This window comes from Panulirus ornatus, chromosome 25 (assembly GCF_036320965.1).
Source record: "Panulirus ornatus isolate Po-2019 chromosome 25, ASM3632096v1, whole genome shotgun sequence".
Classification (NCBI taxonomy): Eukaryota; Metazoa; Arthropoda; class Malacostraca; order Decapoda; family Palinuridae; genus Panulirus; species Panulirus ornatus.
In genome coordinates, this window is record NC_092248.1 from 14,669,362 (window position 1) to 14,685,968 (window position 16,607).

General features: G+C 42.0%; 1 long non-coding RNA gene and 1 pseudogene across 1 annotated transcript in view; both read right to left on the reverse strand.

Moving 5' to 3' along the window:
- Positions 1-16,607, reverse strand: part of LOC139757303 (uncharacterized) — a 53,037-nt gene that overhangs the window by 11,515 nt on the left and 24,915 nt on the right. The gene's annotated exons all lie outside the window — the stretch shown is intronic.
- LOC139757146 (prefoldin subunit 6 pseudogene) lies at positions 8,662-9,277 on the reverse strand (annotated as a pseudogene).

Consider the following 16,607-nt stretch of genomic DNA (forward strand, 5'->3'; position numbering starts at 1 on the left):
CAATCTTTCCTCACTCATCCTCTCCATGTGCCCAAACCACTTCAAAACACCCTCTTCTGCTCTCTCAACCACGCTCTTTTTATTTCCACACATCTCTCTTACCCTTACGTTACTCACTCGATCAAACCACCTCACACCACACATTGTCCTCAAACATCTCATTTCCAGCACATCCATCCTCCTGCGCACAACTCTATCCATAGGCCACGCCTCGCAACCATACAACATTGTTGGAACCACTATTCCTTCAAACATACCCATTTTTGCTTTCCGAGATAATATTCTCGACTTCCACACATTCTTCAAGGCCCCCAGAATTTTCGCCCCCTCCCCCACCCTATGATCCACTTCCGCTTCCATGGTTCCATCCGCTGCCAGATCCACTCCCAGATATCTAAAACACTTCACTTCCTCTAGTTTTTCTCCATTCAAACTCACCTCCCAATTGACTTGACCCTCAACCCTACTGTACCTAATAACCTTGCTCTTATTCACATTTACTCTTAACTTTCTTTTTCCACACACTTTACCAAACTCAGTCACCAGCTTCTGCAGTTTCTCACATGAATCAGCCACCAGCGCTGTATCATTAGCGAACAACAACTGACTGACTTCCCAAGCTCTCTCATCCCCAACAGACTTCATACCTGCCCCTCTTTCCAAAACTCTTGCATTTACCTCCCTAACAACCCCATCCATAAACAAATTATTTATTTTTATTCTCCCTAAAATTTAATGATACTCTCTCACCCCAACTCTCATTTGCCCTCTTTTTCACCTCTTGCACCTTTCTCTTGACCTCCTGTCTCTTTCTTTTATACATCTCCCACTCAGTTGCATTTTTTTCCCTGCAAAAATCATCCAAATACCTCTCTCTTCTCTTTCACTAATAATCTTACTTCTTCATCCCACCACTCACTACCCTTTCTAATCAACCCACCTCCCACTCTTCTCATGCCACAAGCATCTTTTGCGCAATCCATCACTGATTCCCTAAATACATCCCATTCCTCCCCCACTCCCCTTACTTCCATTGTTCTCACCTTTTTCCATTCTGTACTCAGTCTCTCCTGGTACCTCCTCACACAAGTCTCCTTTCCAAGCTCATATAATAAAAAGATGTTCTGGAAGGAGGTAAATAAAGTGCGTAAGACAAGGGAACAAATAGGAACTTCAGTGAAGGGCGCAAATGGGGAGGTGATAACAAGTAGTGGTGATGTGAGAGGGAGATGGAGTGAGTATTTTGAAGGTTTGTTGAATGTGTTTGATGATAGAGTGGCATATATAGGGTGTTTTGGTCGAGGTGGTGTGCAAAGTGAGAGGGTTAGGGAAAATGATTTGGTAAACAGAGAAGAGGTAGTGAAAGCTTTGCGGAAGATGAAAGCCGGCAAGGCAGCAGGTTTGGATGGTATTGCAGTGGAATTTATTAAAAAAGGGGGTGACTGTATTATTGACTGGTTGGTAAGGTTATTTAATGTATGTATGACTCATGGTGAGGTGCCTGAGGATTGGCAGAATGCATGCATAGTACCATTGTACAAAGGCAAAGGGGATAAGAGTGAGTGCTCAAATTACAGAGGTATAAGTTAGTTGAGTATTCCTGGTAAATTATATGGGAGGGTATTGATTGAGAGGGTGAAGGCATGTACAGAGCATCAGATTGGGGAAGAGCAGTGTGGTTTCAGAAGTGGTAGAGGATGTGTGGATCAGGTGTTTGCTTTGAAGAATGTATGTGAGAAATACTTAGAAAAGCAAATGGATTTGTATGTAGCATTTATGGATCTGGAGAAGGCATATGATAGAGTTGATAGAGATGCTCTGTGGAAGGTATTAAGAATATATGGTGTGGGAGGCAAGTTGTTAGAAGCAGTGAAAAGTTTTTATCGAGGATGTAAGGCATGTGTACGTGTAGGAAGAGAGGAAAGTGATTGGTTCTCAGTGAATGTAGGTTTGCGGCACGGGTGTGTGATGTCTCCATGGTTGTTTAGTATGTTTATGGATGGGGTTGTTAGGGAGGTAAATGCATGAGTTTTGGAAAGAGGGGCAAGTATGAAGTCTGTTGGGGATGAGATAGCTTGGGAAGTGAGTCAGTTATTGTTCGCTGATGATACAGCGCTGGTGGCTGATTCATGTGAGAAACTGCAGAAGCTGGTGACTGAGTTTGGTAAAGTGTGTGAAAGAAGAAAGTTAAGAGTAAATGTGAATAAGAGCAAGGTAATTAGGTACAATAGGGTTGAGGGTCAAGTCAATTGGGAGGTAAGTTTGAATGGAGAAAAACTGGAGGAAGTAAAGTGTTTTAGATATCTGGGAGTGGATCTGGCAGCGGATGGAACCATGGAAGTGGAAGTGAATCATAGGGTGGGGGAGGGGGCGAAAATCCTGGGAGCCTTGAAGAATGTGTGGAAGTCGAGAACATTATCTCGGAAAGCAAAAATGGGTATGTTTGAAGGAATAGTGGCTCCAACAATGTTGTATGGTAGCGAGGCGTGGGCTATGGATAGAGTTGTGCGCAGGAGAATGGATGTGCTGGAAATGAGATGTTTGAGGACAATGTGTGGTGTGATGTGGTTTGATCGAGTAAGTAACGTAAGGGTAAGAGAGATGTGTGGAAATAATAAGAGCGTGGTTGAGAGAGCAGAAGAGGGTGTTTTGAAATGGTTTGGGCACATGGAGAGAATGAGTGAGGAAAGATTGACCAAGAGGATATATGTGTCGGAGGTGGAGGGAACAAGGAGAGGTGGGAGACCAAATTGGAGGTGGAAAGATGGAGTGAAAAAGATTTTGTGTGATCGGGGCCTGAACATGCAGGAGGGTGAAAGGAGGGCAAGGAATAGAGTGAATTGGATCGATGTGGTATACTGGGGTTGATGTGCTGTCAGTGGATTGAATCAGGGCATGTGAAGCGTCTGGGGTGAACCATGGAAAGCTGTGTAGGTATGTATATTTGCGTGTGTGGACATATGTATATACATGTATATGGGGGTGGGTTGGACCATTTCTTTCGTCTGTTTCCTTGCACTACCTCGCAAACGCGGGAGACAGCGACAAAGCAAAAAAGAAAAGAAATATATATATATATATATATATATATATATATATATATATATATATATATATATATATATATCCCTGGGGATAGGGGATTAAGAACACTTCCCACGTATTCCCTGCGTATCGTAGAAGGCGACTAAAAGGGGAGGGAGTGGGGGGCTGGAACTCCTCCCCTCTCTCTTTTTTTTTTTTTTAATTTTCCAAAAGAAGGAACAAAGGGGCCAGGTGAGGATATTCCAAAAAAGGCCCAGTTCTGTGTTCCTAACGCTACCTCGCTAACGTGGGAAATGGCGAATAGTTTAAAAGAAAAGAAAGAATATGTATATATATATATATATATATATATATATATATATATATATATATATATATATATATATATATATATATTTTTTTTTTCAAACTATTCGCCATTTCCCGCATTAGCGAGGTAGCGTTAAGAACAGAGAACTGGGCCACTGAGGGAATATCCTCACCTGGCCCCCTTCTCTGTTCCTTCTTTTGGAAAATTAAAAAAAAAAAAATTGAGAGGGGAGGATTTCCAGCCCCCCGCTCCCTCCCCTTTTAGTCGCCTTCTACGACACGCAGGGAATACGTGGGAAGTATTCTTTCTCCCCTATCCCCAGGGATAATATATATATATATATATATATATATATATATATATATATATATATATATATATATATATTTTTTTTTTTTTCAAATTATTCGCCATTTCCTGCATTAGCGAGGTAGCATTAAGAACAGAGGACTGGGCCTTTGAGGGAACACCCTCACCTGGCCCAATTCTCTGTTCCTTCTTTTGGAAAATTAAAAAAAAAAACGAGAGGGGAGGATTTCCAGCCCCCCGCTCCCTCCCCTTTTAGTCGCCTTCTACAACACGCAGGGAATACGTGGGAAGTATTCTTTCTCCCCTATCCCCAGGGAAAATATATATATATATATATATATATATATATATATATATATATATATATATATATATATATATATATATATATATCCCTGGGATAGGGGATTAAGAATACTTCCCACGTATTCCCTGCGTGTCGTAGAAGGCGACTAAAAGGGGAGGGAGCGGGGGGCTGGAAATCCTCCCCTCTCGTTTTTTTTTAATTTTCCAAAAGAAGGAACAGAGGGGGCCAGGTGAGGATATTCCGAAAAAGGCCCAGTCCTCTGTTCTTAACGCTACGTCGCTAATGCGGGAAATGGCGAATAGTTTGAAAAAAAAAAAAAATATATATATATATATATATATATATATATATATATATATATATATATATATACATATATATATATATATATATATATATATATATATATATATATATATATATATATTTATTTATTTATTATACTTTGTCGCTGTCTCCCGCGTTAGCGAGGTAGCACAAAGAAACAGACAAAAGAATGGCCCAACCCACTCACATACACATGTATATACATACACGTCCACACACAGCACATATACATATCTATATATCTCAACGTATACATATATATACACACACAGATATATACATATATACATAATTCATACTGTCTGCCCTTATTCATTCCTGTCGCCACCCCGGCACACATGGAATGAAAACCCCCTCCCCCCCGCATGTGCATGAGGTAGCGCTAGGAAAAGACAACAAAGGCCACATTCATTCACGCTTAGTCTAGCTGTCATGTATAAATCACGGAAACCACAGCTCCCTTTCCACATCCAGGCCCCACAAAACTTTCCATGATTTACCCCAGACGCTTCACATGCCCTGGTTCAATCCATTGACAGCACGTCGACCCCGGTATACCACATCGTTCCAATTCACTCTATTCCTTGCACGCCTTTCACCCTCCTGCATGTTCAGGCCCCAATCACTCAAAATCTTTTTCACTCCATCTCTCCACCTCCAATTTGGTCTCCCACTTCTCCTCATTCCCTCCACCTCTGACACATATATCCTCTTTGTCAATCTTTCCTCACTCATTCTCTCCATGTGACCAGACCATTTCAAAACACCCTCTTCTGCTTTCTCAACCACACTCTTTTTATTACCGCACATTTCTCTTACCCTTTCATTACTTACTCGATCAAACCACCTCACTCCACATATTGTCCTCACAAACATCTCATTTCCAGCATATCCACCCTCCGCACAACTCTATCTATAGCCCACGCTTCGCAACCATATAACATTGCTGGAACCACTATTCCTTCAAACATACCCATTTTTGCTTTCCAAGATAATATTCTCAACTTCCACACATTTTTCAACGCTCCCAGAACTTTTGCCCCCTCCCCCACCCTATGATTCACTTCCGCTTTCATGGTTCCATCCACTGCCAAATCCACTCCCAGATATCTAAAACACTTCACTTCCTCCAGTTTTTCTCAAAACTTACCTCTCAATATATATATATATATATATATATATATATATATATATATATATATATATATATTTTTTTTTTTTTTTTTTTATACTTTGTCGCTGTCTCCCGCGTTTGCGAGGTAGCGCAAGGAAACAGACGAAAGAAATGGCCCAACCCCCCCCCCATACACATGTACATACACACGTCCACACACGCAAATATACATACCTACACAGCTTTCCATGGTTTACCCCAGACGCTTCACATGCCTTGATTCACTCCACTGACAGCACGTCAACCCCTGTATACCACATCGCTCCAATTCACTCTATTCCTTGCCCTCCTTACACCCTCCTGCATGTTTAGGCCCCGATCACACAAAATCTTTTTCACTCCATCTTTCCACCTCCAATTTGGTCTCCCTCTTCTCCTCGTTCCCTCCACCTCCGACACATATATCCTCTTGGTCAATCTTTCCTCACTCATTCTCTCCATGTGCCCAAACCATTTCAAAACACCCTCTTCTGCTCTCTCAACCACGCTCTTTTTATTTCCACACATCTCTCTTACCCTTACGTTACTTACTCGATCAAACCACCTCACACCACACATTGTCCTCAAACATCTCATTTCCAGCACATCCATCCTCCTGCGCACAACTCTATCCATAGCCCACGCCTCGCAACCATACAACATTGTTGGAACCACTATTCCTTCAAACATACCCATTTTTGCTTTCCGAGATAATGTTCTCGACTTCCACACATTTTTCAAGGCTCCCAAAATTTTCGCCCCCTCCCCCACCCTATGATCCACTTCCGCTTCCATGGTTCCATCCGCTGACAGATCCACTCCCAGATATCTAAAACACTTCACTTCCTCCAGTTTTTCTCCATTCAAACTCACCTCCCAATTGACTTGACCCTCAACCCTACTGTACCTAATAACCTTGCTCTTATTCACATTTACTCTTAACTTTCTTCTTCCACACACTTTACCAAACTCAGTCACCAGCTTCTGCAGTTTCTCACATGAATCAGCCACCAGCGCTGTATCATCAGCGAACAACAACTGACTCACTTCCCAAGCTCTCTCATCCCCAACAGACTTCATACTTGCCCCTTTTTCCAGGACTCTTGCATTTACCTCCCTAACAACCCCATCCATAAACAAATTAAACAACCATGGAGACATCACACACCCCTGCCGCAAACCTACATTCACTGAGAACCAATCACTTTCCTCTCTTCCTACACGTACACAAGCCTTACATCCTCGATAAAAACTTTTCACTGCTTCTAACAACTTGCCTCCCACACCATATATTCTTAATACCTTCCACAGAGCATCTCTATCAACTCTATCATATGCCTTCTCCAGATCCATAAATGCTACATACAAATCCATTTGCTTTTCTAAGTATTTCTCACATACATTCTTCAAAGCAAACACCTGATCCACACATCCTCTACCACTTCTGAAACCACACTGCTCTTCCCCAATCTGATGCTCTGTACATGCCTTCACCCTCTCAATCAATACCCTCCCATATAATTTACCAGGAATACTCAACAAACTTATACCTCTGTAATTTGAGCACTCACTCTTATCCCCTTTGCCTTTGTACAGTGGCACTATGCACGCATTCCGCCAATCCTCAGGCACCTCACCATGAGTCATACATACATTAAATAACCTTACCAACCAGTCAACAATACAGTCACCCCCTTTTTTAATAAATTCCACTGCAATACCATCCAAACCTGCTGCCTTGCCGGCTTTCATCTTCCGCAAAGCTTTTACTACCTCTTCTCTGTTTACCAAATCATTTTCCCTAACCCTCTCACTTTGCACACCACCTCGACCAAAACACCCTATATCTGCCACTCTGTCATCAGACACATTCAACAAACCTTCAAAATACTCATTCCATCTCCTTCTCACATCACCACTACTTGTTATCACCTCCCCATTTACGCCCTTCACTGAAGTTCCCATTTGCTCCCTTATCTTACGCACCCTATTTACCTCCTTCCAGAACATCTTTTTATTCTCCCTAAAATTTACTGATAGTTTCTCACCCCAACTCTCATTTGCCCTTTTTTTTCACCTCTTGCACCTTTCTCTTGACCTCCTGTCTCTTTCTTTTATACTTCTCCCACTCAATTGCATTTTTTCCCTTCAAAAATCGTCCAAATGCCTCTCTCTTCTCTTTCACTAATACTCTTACTTCTTCATCCCACCACTCACTACCCTTTCTAAACAGCCCACCTCCCACTCTTCTCATGCCACAAGCATCTTTTGCGCAATCCATCACTGATGTATATATATATATATCCCTCCAGTTGCACCTCTCAGCACATTAACATCCAAAAGTCTCTCTTTCGCGCGCCTGTCAATTAACACGTAATCCAATAACGCTCTCTGGCCATCTCTCCTACTTACATAAGTATACTTATGTATATCTCGCTTTTTAAACCAGGTATTCCCAATCATCAGTCCTTTTTCAGCACATAAATCTACAAGCTCTTCACCATTTCCATTTACAACACTGAACACCCCATGTATACCAATTATTCCCTCAACTGCCACATTACTCACCTTTCCATTCAAATCACCCATCACTATAATCCAGTCTCGTGTATCAAAACCACTAACACACTCATTCAGCTGCTCCCAAAACACTTGCCTCTCATGATCTTTCTTCTCATGCCCAGGTGCATATGCACCAATAATCACCCATCTCTCTCCATCAACTTTCAGTTTTACCCATATTAATCGAGAATTTACTTTCTTATATTCTATCACATACTCCCACAACTCCTGTTTCAGGAGTACTGCTACTCCTTCCCTTGCTCTTGTCCTCTCACTAACCCCTGACTTTACTCCCAAGACATTCCCAAACCACTCTTCCCCTTCACCCTTGAGCTTCGTTTCACTCAGAGCCAAAACATCCAGGTTCCTTTCCTCAAACATAATACCTATCTCTCCTTTTTTCACATCTTGGTTACATTCACATATATGCTGGCAGCCACAAGGAAAATGAAATACATCGTGTGTATATATCTTTCTTTTCTTTCTTTTATACTATTCGCCATTTCCCACATTAGCGAGGTAGCGTTAAGAACTGAGGGCTAGGCCTTTAAGGGAATATCCTCATCCGGCCCCCTCTCTGTTCCTTCTTTTGGAAAATTAGAAAAAAAAAAAAAACGAGAGAGGAGGATCTCCAGCCCACCGCTCCCAAAAATACCATACCATAACTAAATATTCTCATTGGCATTTATTCAAAACAGAGGAAAAAGGTAATTATGCAAACATGCTCACGAGATAAATTCTCACACACGATAATCATCTTATATTTATGAAAGTATCTCTGACTTGGTGCAAGCAGCCTATCCAGGGCTAGCCGAGATTTTTTTCCAAATTTTTGTGAGGAATATTATCTTACTCATTTCCCCATCTGCTTCACAATCATCTGCTGCATCTGCTCTTGGAACTTCACAATACTTTCTCGTTTAACTTCTGACTCCTTCTCCAATTTTTCCATTGTGTTATCATGACGTTTAATTTCTTGCTGAATGTAATCTACTCTCTTATTGACATTCTGTCGTGCTTCCTCTAGATCCTGGCGTATCAGGGCTGATCCAATCAATTTGTACACTACACTATCTTCATCCAGCAACTCCAGTTCCTCTTTAACTACTTTATTTTCATTTAGGTGACCATCAAGTTGTGACCTTAAGCTTGTTGTCTTGGATAAGTCTTTTTGTATTTTCTTGTAGCCCTCAACTTCCTCCTCCAATTTCTTTTGTAGCATTTCAGGACCCATGATGGCTGCTGATGGTGACGAAGTACATGTGTATGTATATATATATATATTTTTTTTTTTTTTTGCTTTGTCGCTGTCTCCCGCGTTTGCGAGGTAGCGCAAGGAAACAGACGAAAGAAATGGCCCAACCCACCCCCATACACATGTATATACATACGTCCACACACGCAAATATCCATACCTACACAGCTTTCCATGGTTTACCCCAGACGCTTCACATGCCCTGATTCAATACACTGACAGCACGTCAACCCCGGTATACCACATCAATCCAATTCACTCTATTCCTTGCCCTCCTTTCACCTTCCTGCATGTTCAGGCCCCGATCACACAAAATCTTTTTCACTCCATCTTTCCAACTCCAATTTGGTCTCCCACTTCTCCTCGTTCCCTCCACCTCCGACACATATATCCTCTTGGTCAATCTTTCCTCACTCATTCTCTCCATGTGCCCAAACCATTTCAAAACACCCTCTTCTGCTCTCTCAACCACGCTCTTTTTATTTCCACACATCTCTCTTACCCTTACGTTACTTACTCGATCAAACCACCTCACACCACACATTGTCCTCAAACATCTCATTTCCAGCACATCCATCCTCCTGCGCACAACTCTATCCATAGTCCACGCCTCGCAACCATACAACATTGTTGGAACCACTATTCCTTCAAACATACCCATTTTTGCTTTCCGAGATAATGTTCTCGGCTTCCACACATTCTTCAAGGCTCCAAAAATTTTCGCCCCCTCCCCCACCCTATGATCCACTTCCGCTTCCATGGTTCCATCCGCTGCCAGATCCACTCCCAGATATCTAAAACACTTTACTTCCTCCAGTTTTTCTCCATTCAAACTTACCTCCCAATTGACTTGACCCTCAACCCTACTGTACCTAATAACCTTGCTCTTATTCACATTTATTCTTAACTTTCTTCTTTCACACACTTTACCAAACTCAGTCACCAGCTTCTGCAGTTTCTCACATGAATCAGCCACCAGCGCTGTATCATCAGCGAACAACAACTGACTCACTTCCCAAGCTCTCTCATCCCCAACAGACTTCATACTTGCCCCTCTTTCCAAAACTCTTGCATTCACCTCCCTAACAACCCCATCCATAAACAAATTAAACAACCATGGAGACATCACACACCCCTGCCGCAAACCTACATTCACTGAGAACCAATCACTTTCCTCTCTTCCTACACGTACACATGCCTTACATCCTCGATAAAAACTTTTCACTACTTCTAACAACTTGCCTCCCACACCATATATTCTTAATACCTTCCACAGAGCATCTCTATCAACTCTTTCATATGCCCTCTCCAGATCCATAAATGCTACATACAAATCCATTTGCTTTTCTAAGTATTTCTCACATACATTCTTCAAAGCAAACACCTGATCCACACATCCTATTCCACTTCTGAAACCACACTGCTCTTCCCCAATCTGATGCTCTGTACGTGCCTTCACCCTCTCAATCAATACCCTCCCATATAATTTACCAGGAATACTCAACAAACTTATACCCCTGTAATTTGAGCACTCACTCTTATCCCCTTTGCCTTTGTACAATGGCACTATGCACGCATTCCGCCAATCCTCAGGCACCTCACCATGAGTCATGCATACATTAAATAACCTTACCAACCAGTCAATAATACAGTCACCCCCTTTTTTAATAAATTCCACTGCAATACCATCCAAACCTGCTGCCTTGCCGGCTTTCATCTTCCGCAAAGCTTTTACTACCTCTTCTCTGTTTACCAAATCATTTTCCCTAACCCTCTCACTTTGCACACCACCTCGACCAAAACACCCTATATCTGCCACTCTATCATCAAACACATTCAACAAACCTTCAAAATATTCACTCCATCTCCTTCTCACATCACCACTACTTGTTATCACCTCCCCATTTGAGCCCTTCACTGAAGTTCCCATTTGCTCCCTTGTCTTACGCACTTTATTTACCTCCTTCGAGAACATCTTTTTATTCTCCCTAAAATTTAATAATACTCTCTCACCCCAACTGTCATTTGCCCTCTTTTTCACCTCTTGCACCTTTCTCTTGACCTCTTGTCTCTTTCATTTATACATCTCCGACTCAGTTGCATTTTTTCCCTGCAAAAATCGTCCAAATGCCTGTCTCTTCTCTTTCACTAATAATCTTACTTCTTCATCCCACCACTCACAACCCTTTCTAATCAACCCACCTCCCATATATATATATATATATATATATATATATATATATATTTTTTTTTTATACTTTGTCGCTGTCTCCCGCGTTTGCGACGTAGCGCAAGGAAACAGACGAAAGAAATGGCCCAACCCCCCCATACACATGTATATACATACGTCCACACACGCAAATATACATACCTACACAGCTTTCCATGGTTCACCCCAGACGCATCACACGCCCTGATTCAACCCACCGACAGCACGTCAACCCCGGTATACCACATCGCTCCAATTTACTCTATTCCTTGCCCTCCTTTCACCCTCCTGCATGTTCAGGCCCCGATCACACAAAATCTTTTTCACTCCATCTTTCCACCTCCAATTTGGTCTCCCTCTTCTCCTTGCTCCCTCCACCTCCGACACATATATCCTCTTGGTCAATCTTTCCTCACTCATCCTCTCCATGTGCCCAAACCACTTCAAAACACCCTCTTCTGCTCTCTCAACCACACTCTTTTTATTTCCACACATCTCTCTTACCCTTACGTTACTCACTCGATCAAACCACCTCACACCACACATTGTCCTCAAACAATTCATTTCCAGCACATCCATCCTCCTGCGCACAACTCTATCCATAGCCCACGCCTCGCAACCATACAACATTGTTGGAGCCACTATTCCTTCAAACATACCCATTTTTGCTTTCCGAGATATATATATATAAATATATATATGTATTTTTTTTTTTTTTTTATACTATTCACTATTTCCCGCGATAGCGAGGTAGCGTTAAGAACAGAGGACTGGGCCTTTGAGGGAATATCCTCACCTGGACCTCTTCTCTGTTCCTTCTTTTGGAAAAAAAAAAAAAAAACAAGAGGGGAGGATTTCCAGCCCCCCGCTCCCTTCCCTTTTATTCGCCTTCTACGACACGCAGGGAATACGTGGGAAGTATTCTTTCTCCCCTATCCCCAAGGATAATATATATATATATATATATATATATATATATATATATATATATATATATATATATATATATATATATATATATATGTGTGTATATATATATATATTTTTTTTTTTATACTTTATCGCTGTCTCCCGCGTTTGCGAGGTAGCGCAAGGAAACAGACGAAAGAAATGGCCCAACCCCCCCCATACACATGTATATACATACGTCCACACACGCAAATATACATACCTACACAGCTTTCCATGGTTTACCCCAGACGCTTCACATGCCTTGATTCAATCCACTGACAGCACGTCAACCCCGGTATACCACATCGCTCCAATTCACTCTATTCCTTGCCCTCCTTTCACCCTCCTGCATGTTCAGGCCCCGATCACACAAAATCTTTTTCACTCCATCTTTCCACCTCCAATTTGGTCTCCCTCTTCTCCTTGTTCCCTCCACCTCCGACACATATATCCTCTTGGTCAATCTTTCCTCACTCATTCTCTCCATGTGCCCAAACCACTTCAAAACACCCTCTTCTGCTCTCTCAACCACGCTCTTTTTATTTCCACACATCTCTCTTACCCTTACGTTACTCACTCGATCAAACCACCTCACACCACACATTGTCCTCAAACATCTCATTTCCAGCACATCCATCCTCCTGCGCACAACTCTATCCATAGGCCACGCCTCGCAACCATACAACATTGTTGGAACCACTATTCCTTCAAACATACCCATTTTTGCTTTCCGAGATAATGTTCTCGACTTCCACACATTCTTCAAGGCCCCCAGAATTTTCGCCCCCTCCCCCACCCTATGATCCACTTCCGCTTCCATGGTTCCATCCGCTGCCAGATCCACTCCCAGATATCTAAAACACTTCACTTCCTCCAGTTTTTCTCCATTCAAACTCACCTCCCAATTGACTTGACCCTCAACCCTACTGTACCTAATAACCTTGCTCTTATTCACATTTACTCTTAACTTTCTTCTTCCACACACTTTCCCAAACTCAGTCACCAGCTTCTGCAGTTTCTCACATGAATCAGCCACCAGCGCTGTATCATCAGCGAACAACAACTGACTCACTTCCCAAGCTCTCTCATCCCCAACAGACTTCATACTTGCCCCTCTTTCCAAAACTCTTGCATTTACCTCCCTAACAACCCCATCCATAAACAAATTAAACAACCATGGAGACATCACACACTCCTGCCGCAAACCTACATTCACTGAGAACCAATCACTTTCCTCTCTTCCTACACGTACACATGCCTTACATCCTCGATAAAAACTTTTCACTGCTTCTAACAACTTTCCTCCCACACCATATATTCTTAATACCTTCCACAGAGCGTCTCTATCAATTCTATCATATGCCTTCTCCAGATCCATAAATGCTACATACAAATTCATTTGCTTTTCTAAGTATTTCTCACATACATTCTTCAAAGCAAACACCTGATCCACACATCCTCTACCACTTCTGAAACCACACTGCTCTTCCCCAATCTGATGCTCTGTACATGCCTTCACCCTCTCAATCAATACCCTCCCATATAATTTACCAGGAATACTCAACAAACTTATACCTCTGTAATTTGAGCACTCACTCTTATCCCCTTTGCCTTTGTACAATGGCACTATGCACGCATTCCGCCAATCCTCAGGCACCTCACCATGAGTCATACATACATTAAATAACCTTACCAACCAGTCAACAATACAGTCACCCCCTTTTTTAATAAATTCCACTCCAATACCATCCAAACCTGCTGCCTTGCCGGCTTTCATCTTCCGCAAAGCTTTCACTACCTCTTCTCTGTTTACCAAATCATTTTCCCTAACCCTCTCACTTTGCACACCACCGCGACCAAAACACCCTATATCTGCCACTCTATCATCAAACACATTCAACAAACCTTCAAAATACTCACTCCATCTCCTTCTCACATCACCACTACTTGTTATCACCTCCCCATTTGCGCCCTTCACTGAAGTTCCCATTTGCTCCCTTGTCTTACGCACTTTATTTACCTCCTTCCAGAACATCTTTTTATTCTCCCTAAAATTTAATGATACTCTCTCACCCCAACTCTCATTTGCCCTTTTTTTCACCTCTTGCACCTTTCTCTTGACCTCCTGTCTCTTTCTTTTATACATCTCCCACTCAATTGCATTTTTTCCCTGCAAAAATCGTCCAAATGCCTCTCTCTTCTCTTTCACTAATACTCTTACTTCTTCATCCCACCACTCACTACCCTTTCTAATCAACCCACCTCCCACTCTTCTCATGCCACAAGCATCTTTTGCGCACTCCATCACTGATTCCCTAAATACATCCCATTCCTCCCCCACTCCCCTTGCTTCTATTGTTCTCACCTTTTTCCATTCTGTACTCAGTCTCTCCTGGTACTTCCTCACACAGGTCTCCTTCTCAAGCTCACTTACTCTCACCACCCTCTTCACCCCAACATTCACTCTTCTTTTCTGAAAACTCATACAAATCTTCACCTTAGCCTCCACAAGATAATGATCAAACATCCCTCCAGTTGCACCTCTCAGCACATTAACATCCAAAAGTCTCTCTTTCGCACGCCTGTCAATTAACACGTAATCCAATAACACTCTCTGGCCATCTCTCCTACTTACATAAGTATACTTATGTATATCTCGCTTTTTAAACCAGGTATTCCCAATCATCAGTCCTTTTTCAGCACATAAATCTACAAGCTCTTCACCATTTCCATTTACAACACTGAACACCCCATGTATACCAATTATTCCCTGAACTGCCACATTACTCACCTTTGCATTCAAATCACCCATCACTATAACCCGGTCTCGTGCATCAAAACCACTAACACACTCATTCAGCTGCTCCCAAAACACTTGCCTCTCTTGATCTTTCTTCTCATGCCCAGGTGCATATGCACCAATAATCACCCACCTCTCTCCATCAACTTTCAGTTTTACCCATATTAATCGAGAATTTACTTTCTTACACTCTATCACATACTCCCACAACTCCTGTTTCCTGTATATATATATATATATATATATATATATATATATATATATATATATATATATATATATATATATATATTTCAGAAAAGAAGAGTGAATGTTGGGGTGAAGAGGGTGGTGAGAGTAAGTGAGCTTGGGAAGGAGACTTGTGTGAGGAAGTACCAGGAGAGACTGAGTACAGAATGGAAAAAGGTGAGAACAATGGAAGTAAGGGGAGTGGGGGAGGAATGGGATGTATTTAGGGAATCAGTGATGGATTGTGCAAAAGATGCTTGTGGCATGAGAAGAGTGGGAGGTGGGTTGATTAGAAAGGGTAGTGAGTGGTGGGATGGAGAAGTAAGAGTATTAGTGAAAGAGAAGAGAGAGGCATTTGGACGATTTTTGCAGGGAAAAAATGAAATTGAGTGGGAGACGTATAAAAGAAAGAGACAGGAGGTCAAGAGAAAGGTGCAAGAGGTGAAAAAAAGGGTAAATGAGAGTTGGGGTGAGAGAGTATCATTAAATTTTAGGGAGAATAAAAAGATGTTCTGGAAGGAGGTAAATAAAGTGCGTAAGACAAGGGAGCAAATGGGAACTTCAGTGAAGGGCGCAAATGGGGAGGTGATAACAAGTAGTGGTGATGTGAGAAGGAGATGGAGTGAGTATTTTGAAGGTTTGTTGAATGTGTTTGATGATAGAGTGGCAGATATAGGGTGTTTTGGTCGAGGTGGTGTGCAAAGTGCGAGGGTTAGGGAAAATGAGTTGGTAAACAGAGAAGAGGTAGTAAAAGCTTTGCGGAAGATGAAAGCCGGCAAGGCAGCAGGTTTGGATGGTATTGCAGTGGAATTTATTAAAAAATGGGGTGACTGTATTGTTGACTGGTTGGTAAGGTTATTTAATGTATATATGACTCATGGTGAGGTAACTGAGGATTGGCGGAATGCATGCATAGTGCCATTGTACAAAGGCAAAGGGGATAAGAGTGAGTGCTCAAATTACAGAGGTATAAGTTTGTTGAGTATTCCTGGCAAATTATATGGGAGGGTATTGATTGAGAGGGTGAAGGCATGTACAGAGCATCAGATTGGGGAAGAGCAGTGTGGTTTCAGAAGTGGTAGAGGATGTGTGGATCAGGTGTTTGCTTTGAAGAATGTATGTGAGAAATACTTAGAAAAGCAAATGGATTT